General features: G+C 32.3%; 1 long non-coding RNA gene across 1 annotated transcript in view; it reads right to left on the bottom strand.

The window, feature by feature from the left end:
• The window catches only part of LOC143055368 (uncharacterized), a 106,407-nt gene that overhangs the window by 59,578 nt on the left and 31,860 nt on the right, over positions 1–14,969 (bottom strand). Inside the window, exon 2 of the long non-coding RNA XR_012972017.1 lies at positions 643–864. This is a non-coding gene — a long non-coding RNA (uncharacterized LOC143055368). The remainder of the gene's footprint in view (positions 1–642; positions 865–14,969) is intronic.

Here is a 14,969-nt window from a genome sequence, read left to right as displayed (position 1 = left end):
TAAGACTTTAAGAATCGTTGTTAAGAAGAAATATACATATGTATTTTAATACGGTAAAAACTGTGCTTATTCGTAAAAAAAATCAATATTTGGACTTTTCCGTAAATTATTATTTTCCCCGCGATTTTCCGCTAACACTTTCGTGACAAGTTGTAGTAAGCCTACACTATGACTGTTGAATTTTTTTTGGTGGCAGATACCCAACAGTATGCTGTTTCGGAAGCAATTTTGTACAAAAACTACAAATTCTGTCACCTAATAGGGGTCTAATTTTGGTACGCTTTTTGGACTCGTCACTAAGGAAACATTTTCCTTAGATACGAGATGTAATGATGTGATCGAAAAAAAAAATTCTCTAACATGTTTTTTATGGTATAACAAATCAATTAAGAGCACTTTAAACAAAATCTAAATTTTTGCACATTCCATGTTTGTACAGTATGAAGCTCTATGCTTATTGGCACGGCCTCTTTAACTAGCCATCAGTGATCACTTGACTTATCGAATGTATCGAATGCAGCGAGGAGACCGTTACATTTCAGCGAAGACCAATTCCTACATATTCTCACTCTAAACATAACAGATCGATAGACAAACAATATCGTAATGGATATAGAAATAAGTTAATAATAAATTACACACCACAGTAAGGAATATGACAATAATGCCATTCTTTAGGTGAACTCTTAGTATAACACCACGTACGATTTTCTCCGTCAGGATTCCGACAGAAATTGCTATCTAATTGTGAAAATGTTGGATTAGGTCCTGTTATCCAAGCAAGACAATCTGTGTCTGTTTCTGCAACATTTACAGATCCTTTATAATGGGCTCCTTTGTCCAATCCATTGATGCAGTCGATATCTGTATAAAATTTAAAGCATATATTATAATTTATATTTTTTTCAATTAAGTAGTTTCGATTATTACAAATGGTCATTGTTTGGTTTTTAGGTCTCCTGGTTCACAAGCCCACATGTTCTTATGCAATTATCACTGGTGGTAAGCGGATGGTCGTAACTTAAAGTTACGACCATCCGAAGATGGGAGACAACTCTTTGGATACATTTTTCTTTTCCGATTTTCGTGCAGTAAAAAACTGTTTCAGTAAAACCGCTTGTCTCATATAAACTAATCGTCAGTGCGTTGATATTGAAACAAAATTTGATACATAAAAACATTCCAATTTTCGTAAAATGATCATTCAATAATTCGAGCATGATGGTCGTAACTAAAAAAACAAAAATGTTCAGGATGGTCGTAACTTAAAATTGTGATGGTCGTAACTCTTTATTAAATTGGACCTAGTAAGACAAGTCAATAGTTTTAAACGTGTCTTTTGTTATATGAATATATTATATGATATATTTGTGAAGTTGATTTCACTAAATGATAAAAACTAAAAGAGGTGAAGAGAGGGATACCTGTAAAGTGCGAAAGGAAAGAAAATTGGAACGAATCGAAAAAAAAACCAATACAAAATGAAATGACCAGTCACTGTTACTTAAAATATAATGTATAAAATCAACCAAGAGGCAACTAATTATAAGCTGCTACGTTTAATAACAATATAAATTCTCAAAAGTGGAGAATTCATTTTAACACACAGCTCTGGTTATGATCATTCTTAGTTACGAATTAAGAAAAGGCGATTTTAACAAATTTGACATCACATGAAATAACAATATCCTGATTTATTTTCTTTATATTTTGCATGTATTGAAAAGATAAACTTTTTAAAAACTAGTATGTACCTACTAGGTGGAATTTGAAAGAAAAATCTACAATTTAAAATTGATACTTTAAGTCGAAAGAGCATAAGTAAGGAGTCAAAATAATGTTATGGGTATCGTTATCGAGACAAGACCATATCCGCGAATTCGCAGGTCCGTAATCGAATTAAACAACATACATCTAATTCTTAGCCTGGATTTTGAGAAGTCGTATTGTCATTTTGTATATAGTCAAGCTGATTATAAGGTGCAAATTCGAAGTTCAGGTATAATTATTACCCGTGGTTTTAGAAAATTTTGAATACTCCTATTGGTACCATGCTATCCGTTATACATCTTTGTCTTTCTTATGGAAAATACCATGAACCCTGGACCACACGTTTTGTATTCCCAATTCATAAAGGGAATGATGCATCCGATCTTAATAACTATCGATAAATTACAATTACTGATTCATTGGGGAAGCTTTTTTAATTAGATACTTGATACACGTCTTTGTAAATCCTTAGATAAATATCATATCATTGATGAGAGCCAAATTGGGTTTACCAAAAAAAAAAAAAAAAAAAAAAAAAATAAAAACACGACCATCTGACCATATGTTCATTCTAAAAACTATTATAAATAAGTATTGTAATACAAAAGAAGGTAGAATGTTTGCCTGCTTTGATGATTTCCAGAAGGATTTTGGTACTGTCATTCTCCCAGGGATAAAACTTAAGCTATTGAATATAGTTAGAGAGTATGATAAGAGATATCTTTAGAACTAAAGTTGGAGTAAAACAGGGAGACAATTTGAGTCCAAATTTGTTTAAATTTTTATAAATGAACTTCCTGATTGTGTTAAAAGTTCCCCTGATCCAGCTGTTGTTTATTCACGACCAGACTATTCTTTACTATACATATGCTGATAATCTTGCCATTTTTTCAACTTCAGCAAAAGGACTTCAAAGTAAACTTGATGGATTAAGATCGGTGTTTGAAAATTAATCCCAATAAAACCAAGCCATAGTATTTAACAAGACAGGTAGACATATCAAACATGATTTTTATTTTAAGAACAGGCGTTAAAAGCCTACCATAAACTACGCAAGGACTTTCTGTCACTGAATCCAAGTTTAAAAAACAGCCTTCATGTTTTTGAGCATACAATAAAACCTATTTTCTTATATACTACTAAAATTTGGGGATATTTCAACCCTTTACAAAAAAAAAAAAAAAAAAAAAAAAAAAAAACCATGACTACAAATGTAGATCAGGCTTATCCTAAGATTCTTTCAGAAAGACTACGCATTGAATTTTGTAAACATTTACTTGGTGTTACCAAAAGAGAAACACATTTTGCCAATCTTTCTGAACTCGGTAGATTCACTCTGTATTTTGTCATTGCAACGTCTATGATCAGATACTGACACAGGCTTGACAATTTGGGATCATCTTTCCACTACTAGAGGAGGCATATTTAGATTCAAAATTACTACACGAGTTAAAAAAAATTCTTCACAGTATGGATCCTAAAACTTCTTTCTAAAGAATATTAAAGGGGTCAGCAATTTACATTGTTTACTATATGCTGATGATAATGTATTTTTTTTTTAATTTCAGCAAAAGGACTTCAGCAAACAGTATTCATACATAGCTTGTAGCCAGGATAATATTTAAAAGATAGGACTTTATGCTTCAACTCAGCGTGCTGGTCTTTTAAATCTGAGTACATTCATACAGTATAAACATATAACATAAATATTATTTTCAACCTGCATATGTATGTGATAGTTGCCGCAGTACATTTAGTTGTACCTTGTAATATTATCTTAGCTACAAGTCTGGCTATAAACTACTAATATTTGATCTTACTCTTAAATTCAAAGCGTGTATCATTGTAAAATATATATCTGCATATATGTATGTTATATTTGCCGCAGTACATTAAGTTCTACCTTGTTATATTATCCTGGCTACAAGCCTGTCTACAAACTACTGATATTTGATCTTACTCTTAAATTCAACGCGTGTCGCATTGTAAAATATCTCAACCTTATTCATACTTTCTAGGTTAACACAATGTTCATTGCGACACCATGGATTAAGTTTTTATTCTGAACCAATACCTAGAATAATTATCAATGATATACCGCAAGATCGTCATGCAATCGATAAAAAATAAAGACAACACAATAAAAACACCAGGCATTTGTGGATTTTCATTAATCATGATTCACCAAAATATTTGAAAGCCAATGGTTTATAAAAACTGCAATAGCTGATTAAAAATTAAAGAAGATTGTCGAAAATTGTGCGTTCAATAATTTTATCTGCCGACATGATTGCAGGAAATAAAAAGTCGTAAATAAAAAAAAATCTGAAAGCAAATATTCAACAATTTTATGCCTTAACGTACAGTAAAAATATATTAATACTCAACCCTAACATACTATTTGACTTAATATGAATTGATTAGTTTTCACTGTTTCTCCTAAATGATGGTCGTTTGGAACATATCAAAAATGTATGATTGATAATTCTTTAACTTAATTTCTGCATACCATTATCAGAGTAACAAATAAAATAATATTTTTTGTAGTAAACTTTATATAACAACTGAGTTTATTAACATGGTTATGCATGTGCACAGTACTTTTAAAATAGCTTGATAAAAGTTCGTCTAAATACTTGAGTTACGGTCATCTTTCAAAGTTACGACCATCTTGTGTCGGTTACGACCATCATCCAAAATACTCTAGTTGACATTACGACCATCACAAGTTAAAGTTACGACCATCATGCTAGAATTTTTTAATGACTATTTTACGAAAATTGGAATGATTTTATGTGTCAAATTTGGTTTCAATAAGAATGCACTCACGATATGTGTATATGAGACAAGCGGTTTGACTCAAATGAACCTTTTACTGCACGAAAATCGGAAAAGAAAAACTTATCCCTAGAGTTGTCTCCCATATTCAGATGGTCGTAACTTTTAGTTACGACCATCCGCTTACCACCAGTGAATTATATGGCGTCCGTCGTCTATCGTCTTAAACTATTTCATTACAAGAACCTTTTCCTCTGAAACTACTTGGCGCAATACCTTCAAACTTTAGGGTATCTACTTTGTAAAATGTATTAGACGATTTCTTCCCTCAACAAACATAGTCGCAATAGCTAAAAATAAAACAGAGTGGACAAATGCTGTATTTGGCTTATATATATAAAAAAAAAAAAAAAAAAAAAGACCAACTAAATCATCATGAGCAAATCTGTCGCAAAAGTTAATTGTAAATTATATCCCTACGGAGTTGCTGCCAAAATTTTTTAAAATCCAAAATAACGTTACACCTATGACGTTGCTAAATTTTACTACAACGTCGACGAATGCCATTGAAAACCTTGTACACTTGTAAACGTTACGCTGCACACATCTGTCATCTTCAATAAATCAAGTTCAAAATATACTGAATTGATGCAAATTTTGTTTGGCATATACTAATGTACAAACTACTTAATTCTATGGAACGCCACAGCTGCCTTATGATAATAATAACAATATCATTAAGGGAAGAGATATATCACGAAGAAAATGTTTTATACTATATAACGGCATTTGACCATAAAACTCTGTCACTTTGCTATATCACTAAGGTACATTTATATACTATAACGGCATTTGACTATGATACTCTGTCAATTTTCTATATCACTAAGGTACATTTATATACTATAACGGCATTTGACTATAATACTCTGTCAATTTTCTATATCACTAAGGTACATTTATATACTATAACGGCATTTGACTATAATACTATAGCTATATCACTAAGGTACATTTATATACTATAACGGCATTTGGCTATAATACTCTGTCAATTTGCTATATCACTAAGATAAATTTATATACTATAAAGACACTTTGATACAACATGGAGTTAGCTTTTCATATTATTCTGTCATTTAACTTTGTTATGAAGATAATATTTCATACTATGAAGAAATCTTTATATAACATGAAGCTACATTTTCATATTTTAATAAACTATATATATATTATGTGATATTGCTACGTCATAAAGATACATTTCAAACTATAAAGACATTGTAATATAGCATAAAGCAAATTTTTCATACTACTTTGTCACCTCAGTATGTTATAACAATACATTTGTATACTATACAATCATCTCGCTATATAGCATGGAACAATTTTTTCCTACTATTATGTCATAAACTATCTTATAAACAAATTTTAATATCAAGCTAATAATTCTTATATCACGATTGTAAAAAAAAAAGACTGTAAAGGAAATTGTTTTGCGGACCCTAGGAAATCGCTTTCAAGATGAATGAATTTATCGACTTTAGCGATGTGGAGCTGAAAAGACGCGAAAGGCGACACATACAGTAATAATATAATAAATTCTTTTTTTTAAAGAGGATAACTCAAGCCAGGAATTTCGTAACCACAAATTTCTTAAAACTTTTACTAATTTCTTCCATAGATATAATTCAAGATTTGGTTTTGAAGTTTGGGTGTGCCTTTAGAAAACGTTTTTCAAACGGGATAGAACATCCTCATTTTTACGGATGTTGTTTACCGTGCCATGAAATTTAGAAACAATTCTGGTAAACTTATCGATCCTTTAAATACTAGTAAACTTATTCTAAAAGGTTACCAATTCAACACTGTAATTAGATCAGTAAATATTGTTTTTTTTATTGGTATTATTAATGATTTTGTTATCAGTAAATTAAAAGCAAACTAAATATTTCTATAATGTTATATACATATACATGTACACATTCATTGATCTACAATCTGTCGATACCTGTATCATTGTATCATGGCATTGTACAAGGTTATGTTTTCTCTTACCGTGTATGACGTCTTTACACCGGCTTAATCCATTGGATGTTGAATATTTACTGATTGACAGTTCAGTCTAAGATGCATAACTTTTTTTATTAGTTGTTACTGACTTTGACCTAGCTGTCAGTAACTACGAGTACTCTCAGATCTGTGCTTAGCGTCTTTTTGTTGTTGGGATGTACAAGTACCCGGCCACGTCTACTTGTATTTGCAGTATTTCTATTTTTTCAATCCATCTAACGAGTTAAGCCTTTTTCAACTGATTTTTAGAATTCGTTTTTATATATTGTAGTGAATTGTACTGTTATACCACTGTCCAAGGTAAGGTGAAGGTTGAGATCCCGCTAACATGTTTAACCGTGCCATATTCTTTATGTATGTTTCTGTCCCAAGTCAGGGGCCCGTATCTTAGTAGTTGTCGCTTGTTTATGTGTTACATCTTTATTTTTCTTTCTTTTTTTATACATAAACTAGGCCGTTAGATTTCTCGTTTGAGTTGTTTTACATTGTCATTTTGACCATTTCTGCGTTTTTATAGCTGACTATGCGGTATGGGATTTGCTCATTGTTGAAGGACGTACGGTGACCTATAATTTCTGTGTTATTTGGTCTCTAGTAGAAAGTTGTCTCATTGACAATCACACCACATCTCCGACTTCTTTATATCAGATAGTTACAATAAGCGAATCTTCCTTGAGGCCCTCACATACAAGTTACAATACAATCAAACTCAGATATTTACACATAGTTAATTTACAGGTTGGTATCCCTTAAAAATAAACAAACTAAACTAGAGGTTCTCAAGAGCCTGTGTCGCTCACCTTAGTCTATGTGCATATTAACAATGGACACAGATACATTCATTACAAAATGGTGTTTTGGTGATGGTAATGGGTTTGTAGATCTTTCTTTACTGAACATTCTTGTTGCTACAATTATCTCTTTCTATAATGAACGTGGCCCAGTAATTACAGTGGAAAATATTTCCTAAAAATTTACAAAAATTTACAAAACTTTATGAAAATTGTCAACAATTGACTATAAAAGGCAATAACTCCTTAAGGGGTCAATTGACAGTTTTGGTTATGTTGACTTATTTGTAGATCTTATTTTGCTGAACATTATTGCTGTTTGCAATTTATCTCTATCTATAATAATATTCAAGATAATAACCAAAATCTGCAAAATTTCTTTAAAATTACTAATTCGGGGACAGCAACCCAACAACAGGTTGTCCGATTTGTCTGAAAATTTCAGGACAGATAGATCTTGACCTGATAAACAATTTAACCCCCATGTTAGATTTGCTCTAAATGCTTTGGTTTCAGAGATATTAGCCAAAATCTACCTTTCACCCCTATGTTCTATTTTAGCCATGGCGGCCATCTTGGTTCGTAAGCCGGGTCACGCCACACATTTTTTAAACAAGATACCCGAATAATGATTGTGGCCAAGTTTGGTTAAATTTGGCCCAGTAGTTTCAGAGGAGGAGATTTGTAAAAGATTACAAAAATTTACGAAAAAATGGTCAAAATTTACTATAAAGGACAATAACTCCTCAAGGGGTCAACTGATAATTTTGGTTATGTTGCCTTATTTGTAGATCTTACTTTGCTGAACATTATTGCTGTTTACGTTTTATCTCTTTCTATAATAATTTTCAAGATAATAACCAAAATCTGCAAAATTTCCTTCAGATTACTTATTTCGGGGCAGCAACCCAACAATCGGATGTCTGATTCATTTGAAAGTTTCAGGGCAGATAGATTTTCACTTGATGAACAATTTTACCCCATGTCAGATTTGCTCTAAATGCTTTGGTTTCAGAGATATAAGCCAAAATCTACATTTTACACCTTTGTTCTATTTTTAGCCATGACAGCCATCTTGGTTTGTTGGCCGGGTCACGCCACATGTTGTTTAATCTAAATACCCCAAAGATGATTATGACCAAGTTTGGATTAATTTGGCCCAGTAGTTTCAGAGGAGAAGATTTTTGTAATGGATTACTAAGATTTACGAAAAATTGATTATAAAGGGTAATAACTCCTAAAGGGATCAACTGACCATTTCGGTCATGTTGACTTATTTGTGAATCTTACTTTGCTGAACATTATTGCTGTTTACAGTTTATCTCTATCTATAATAATATTCAAGATAATAGCCCAAAAACAGTATAATTTCCTTAAAATTACCAATTCCAGGGCAGCAACCCAACAACGGGTTGTCCGATTCGTCTGCAATTTTCAGGGCAGATAGATCTTGACCTGTTAAACAATTTTACCCCCATGTCAGATTTGCTCTTAGTGCTTTGGTTTCAGAGTTATAAGCCAAAAACTACATTTTACCCCTATGTTCTATTTTTAGCCATGGCGGCCATCTTGGTTCGTAAGCCGGGTCACGCCACACATTTTTTTAAACTAGACACTCCAATGATAATTGTGGCCAAGTTTGGTTTAATTTGGCCCAGTAGTTTCAGAGGAGAAGTTTTTTTGTAAAAGCTAACGACGACGAACGACGACGATGGACGCAAAGTGATGAGAAAAGCCCACTTGGCCCTTCGGGCCAGGTGAACTAAACCTGAATATCATACAAGCTTAAAACAAAAAGATGGCCTATATTCTTTTCCCCAAATTTGAACATGAAAGCAAAATTCGCGTATGCGAAAGTGATTTTTTTCCATGTTGTTTTGGTTTCATATAAGGTGTGTTGAAAAATTGACTACCAAAGTGACAAGAGGGAAAACTTGAGGACAGCCATGAACACCCATATTTTTGGCTATAAAAAAAACTTTTTATTGAACAAGAAATGACATTTATTTTTTAATCTTATATATTTCTGATATTTTCGCCTACCTCTTATGTTGTTCCAGTCGCTGTTACATTTTCTCTAATGTTAATGGATTTGTGCTGTTACCAGAAAAAAAATTAATAATCAACTTCGAATGTTACTTATTATATACGTGTCAGTGCAGTTAAGCAGGGAGAGCATGTCTGATATGTGTAGGAAAAATGCGTACTGGAAGGATGAAATGTCGTCTTTGCAGACTGTTTTTTGTGCACTTGAATCGTATAAAATCCAACTAAACATGTATGCCTTGTATGAAACATGCTCATATTCAAACCATCATAACTTACTCCTGTTCCGATATGAATGTAATATTTGTTACTGGACCTTAAACACTAGCTCATCATTTTCATCCATTTTTTTTCAATTAACAATCCAGTCTAAAACTTAAAATTCAACGGGATATAGTATATATATAGGAAGATGTGGTGTGAGTGCCAATGATACAACTCTTCAACACGGAACCTTGGCTCACACTGAACAACAAGCTATAAAGGGCCCCAAAATTACTAGTGTAAACCATTCAAACGGGAAAACCAACGTTCTAATCTATATAATCTATATAAAAAAATGATGTTTCTCATCGGTGTTTATTATTATATATTTGATTAATTTTTATTTTGTTTCGTTTATTTCGGTTACTTTCGTTCGTTTCTATTTCGTTTCAACCTTTACAGGTTCCCGATAGTAGCGTTCCTGTCTGATGTAGGTGTGGGGATTATCGTTAGGTTTGGGTTCATAAATCAAAGATTAACACCTGAACACTTCTTTTTTAAAACTACTTCAAATAATAAAATATCGAAACATAAATGCCTCCGGGTGCGGGAGTTTCTCACTGCATTGAAGACCCATTAGTTGCTTTCGGCTGTTGTCTGCTCTATGGTCGGGTTGTTGTCTCTGACACATTCCCAATTTTCAATCTCAATTTTATTTCAGTTGGAAAAGGTTACATTTTTTCAGCTAAATAATATGTGAAAAGGTAGATTATATATGAAATACATATATATGATATGACAAAAAAAAAGTTCCCTTTACTTGTTACTTAAAAAGCCTGGTATTTTTTTTCACAGTCGAAATTGCATAGCTATGTTTCTATCCACAAATAGTCCCTTTTCGACACTTTGATAGTCATTTTTTAACACACCAGATGAAACCAACCAAAATGTAAAAAGGTTACACTTTCACATACGCAAATGTTTAAAACCATGATTATATGGAAAGGGTAGCGTACATCAACCCCAGTGGCACCCCTTATCAATTGAGTATTGAAGTGCACCCCACCCCCTTTCTGGCCCGACGATGTCTTTGTAAAACGCTAGGAAAATTCGTTAAATGTAGATAGAAAAGTAAAGTTTAATCGACTTTCAGCATTGATATGTTAACTTCATTTTACAGATCACTATGATTTTAACAATACTAATGTCATTTCAAACATCTACCGATCTGGACTATCTCTCAGGTTTTAGTTAATAATAAGATTCAAGAATACGGCTAAATTATCATGGGTACAGGGAAAATTGATACAAGTTACGGATAACACAGTTTTCGCCGTACCTTTCAACATGATTTGCAAACAAATGCTTTAAGTAAACTATCTAAAAAAAAACAGGTTGCTTTAATAATAGTTAAAATATGGCGAAAAGAATGTAAGCCTGCACCTTTTTGTTTTAAGCTTGTATGTTATTTAGTTTTTGTTTGTTCATTTTTTAGGGGTACCAACCTATATGCGTTGTCTTTTGTGTCGCCCTAAGTCTTTTCAACCACTCCCCTCCCCCCTTTCCAGTCTTCATTGTATGAAACATTATCTTCATAACAAAGTGAAATGTCAGAATAATATGAAACGCTAACTCCATGTGGTATCAAAGTGTCTTTATAGTATATACATTTATCTTAGTGATCTAGCAAATTGACAGAGTGTTATAGTCAAATGCCTTTATACATGTAGTATATAAATGTACCTAAGTGATCTAGCAAATTGACAGAGTATTATAGTCAAATTCCGTTATAGTATATAAATGTATCTTAGTGATATAGCAAATTGACAGAGTATTATAGTCAAATGCCGTTATGTATATAAATGTACGTTAGTGATCTAGCAAATTGACAGAGTATTATAGTCAAATGCCGTTATAGTATATAAATGTATCTTAGTGATATAGCAAATTGAAAGAGTATTATAGCCAAATGCCGTTATAGTATATAAATGTACCTTAGTGATATAGCAAATTGACAGAGTATTATAGTCAAATGTCGTAATAGTATATAAATGTACCTTATTGCTATAGCAAATTGACAGAGTATTATTGTCAAATGTCGTTATAGTATATAAATGTACCTTAGTGCTATAGCAAATTGAAAGAGTGTTATAGTCAAATGTCGTTATAGTATATAAATGTACCTTATTGCTATAGCAAATTGACAGAGTATTATAGTCAAATGCCGTTATAGTATATAAATGTACCTTAGTGATATAGCAAATAAACAGAGTATTATAACCAAATGCCGTTATATAATAGATAAGACCGTACGTTTTTTCGTTTAAATAATTGCTTTGCATTTTTTATTTCGGGGCATAATTTTGTTGACTATTTGGTAAGGGTTTTTGCTTATTGTGAAAGTCTACGTCATGTGGTCTCATTGGCAATTATACCAATTACGTCTGTTTCTTTTTCAATGATCCTCAAATTTCCAGCAAAACTATAAAACACGTAACGTTGTTCGGGTTACGAAAATGAATCAGCGAAATCTTTCCTTTATTCATAAAAAAGATACCCAATCAAAATGCATCGATTTTAATTTATTTAAACAGGTCTTTTTAAAAATAAAAATTAATTCTTTTAAATATTCCAACGTTGATAACTTAATCAGGATCAATTATTTATCAGAATATGAAAGCATACATCCAGTTGCCTCCAAACGTACAAGAAGAGATTTTTATATGTCAAATACTATTGATATAAGGAAAGAAAACGTTAACGAACAGTGGCCGGTAACAAGATTCTTTATAAAGAGAGGTCGTTAGGATTGAATTAAAGGAAGATAAGATAATTCATTGAAAAATATTACGTTGCAACTTCAGGAGGCAAATCGGTCTTAATATTTTTCAATGAATCATACAAACGTTTAAATGAACGATAAAATACGCACAACAATCAACTAAACATTTAACATAATGCAAATTATTCTGGCCTCAGACCACAATTATTCCTCCCCATTGCTACAATGCATCTTTGATAAAAGTCAATTTGAATTACAAAATTTGCACCGCTCCAAACATGAAATAAATTAAACTGCTTATAGACCATTATTATTCTAACAAAATATGCTTTTCAGAGCCCTATTTACATGCCAATAATAGGATTTGAATCTTAAGTAAATGACGAAGGCTAATTTCTATCCAACTTTCATTTCGGCCAAATCACTAATTTCACTTTCAGCTATATTTTTCTCCCACATTTTTGACTTATTTCAATATACATGTATCTGTAACTGATAGGACCACTCAAATAGTAAACATTTAAAAGAAAACAGTCGAAAGAATACTCCATATATATGTAGGACTCAAATTTATGGCGGGTTCCAAATCTATGGTAGATTCATTACAAACGTCCAACAAGTCAAATCTATAGTATATTTTTGTTTTCTCCTAATATGTGGCAGATCATAACGTCACAATTGAATAACGCCATATTACATCGTCGTAGCCGCTTACATCGGCGGAACCCATAGATTTGAACACCATTCCAGATGAAGGTATTTCCCTCGACAACAATATACGGATATTTTAAAGGAAGATGTGACCTATTATCCAAAATAGGGACATAGTGTACTGTTTCGGCCGAAGGCTATAACGAATAAGGACATCGCTGATATATAATTTCTTATTCAGTTGAATTATTAATTAGAATAAAAAAAAGTTCTAAGTTCACGTATTGTTTTTTCTTTTAAAGCAACATGTTCTATTATAAGACAATAACAATCAAAATCAAGGAGTACACAAATACTCACAAAACCAAAGGACATTTACAATAACAGTTATAAATAATAATTAAGAAACAACACGGACTCCACTAAAAACCGGGAGTAAAATCAGGTGCTCCGGTAGGGTAACCATTTCCTGCACCGTATACGGCACCCGTCGTGTTATTTCTTTGTTCAGTTCGGTAATGATGGAAGGTTATTATGACTGAGGAAGAATATCAGATATGATTTCTGACACACTTTTGTCATAATGGCCAATCAGCTCATGATGGCGACCGTAAAATTTCTTGAGTGATGATCTTAATTTAATTGATCCATAGCTCTGTCTTAGCAACTTTTTAGAAAGCAGTATTCCTCGTTCAACAAAATCAACGTACTTTGAGCTAGCTCTAGAGTAACTTATCAATTAAGACACATATACTCCATATGCTGGTGCCGCTTGGATGTTGCTACACAGAAATGGAAAATTGACTATAGGAAAATTTAAATCATCGCGTTTGTCATACATTTTGGTATTCAACCTACCATCAGTAGTCAGTTCGAGAAAAAGGTCTAAATATGAAGCAGATTTATTTTGTCGATACTATCTTTAATTTCAAGTTCACTTGGATATATTAAATGTAAGTGATCACTGAATCGATTATAATTAAGAGACAGTACAATATCATCAATATACCGAAATGTGAAATTAAAAGACTGGGCTAATTTCTTTTCTCCTTTCTGTACAAGCCCTTGGATACATTCTGCTTCATAGGAATATAAAAACAAATCTGCAAGTAGAGGAGCGCAATTGGTAACTATTGGGATTCCAATAGTTTGTTGAAAGACCAAACCTCCAAATTCAACAAAAATGTTGTCAATTAAAAAATCCAGCATGGCAGTGATATCCTCGTCAGTATATTTTTTCCTTGACTCTGTATGATTTTCCACAAAGTAAGCTGAATTCCAGCCCAAAACTATATATTTAAAACGTCTAGTCCCCTTTTTGTTAAAGAAAAATTAGCTGAAGAGCTCTTTCAGTCGAGCTTTAAGTTTAGTATGTGGATAGTGGTATAAAGAGTTGAAAAATCAAAGTTTTTAATGTTTGATACAATGTTTTAATGATTGAGATTGTAAATTCACCAATAACTCTTTTGAATTTTTCAGTATCCACATCTGATAAACACCACTTCTTGAATATGACGTTTCGGAATATTTCTGAAGTCCTTCTTTGACTGCAGTGAGTATGGCAATAAAAACTTTAGAAAGGGATGTAGTGGAACACTTTTGAAGAACCTGCAATATACCTTTCCTAATAAGGATTCTTGTGAAGCTTAGGAATCCAATATAAGAATGGAAGATCCTGGTCTTCATCCTTTGGATTAACACCAAAAGAGATTAGAACCGATTTGTGGTTTTCCTGGATCTCCTGCTTCGTAAGCGTACTTAGTGTATATGTAGGATTTCCAAGTGGGTTATTTATCCCCAGTTCCTTAATCAGGCAGTCAATGTAAGTGAATGTGTAGCTAATTCCGGTAACAAAAAATCATTCTTAAATTTTG

The sequence above is a fragment of the Mytilus galloprovincialis genome, chromosome 1, assembly GCF_965363235.1.
Source record: "Mytilus galloprovincialis chromosome 1, xbMytGall1.hap1.1, whole genome shotgun sequence".
Lineage (NCBI taxonomy): Eukaryota > Metazoa > Mollusca > Bivalvia > Mytilida > Mytilidae > Mytilus > Mytilus galloprovincialis.
Note: the sequence above shows the minus strand (reverse complement) of the source record. Positions and strands in the feature narration are given on the sequence as shown.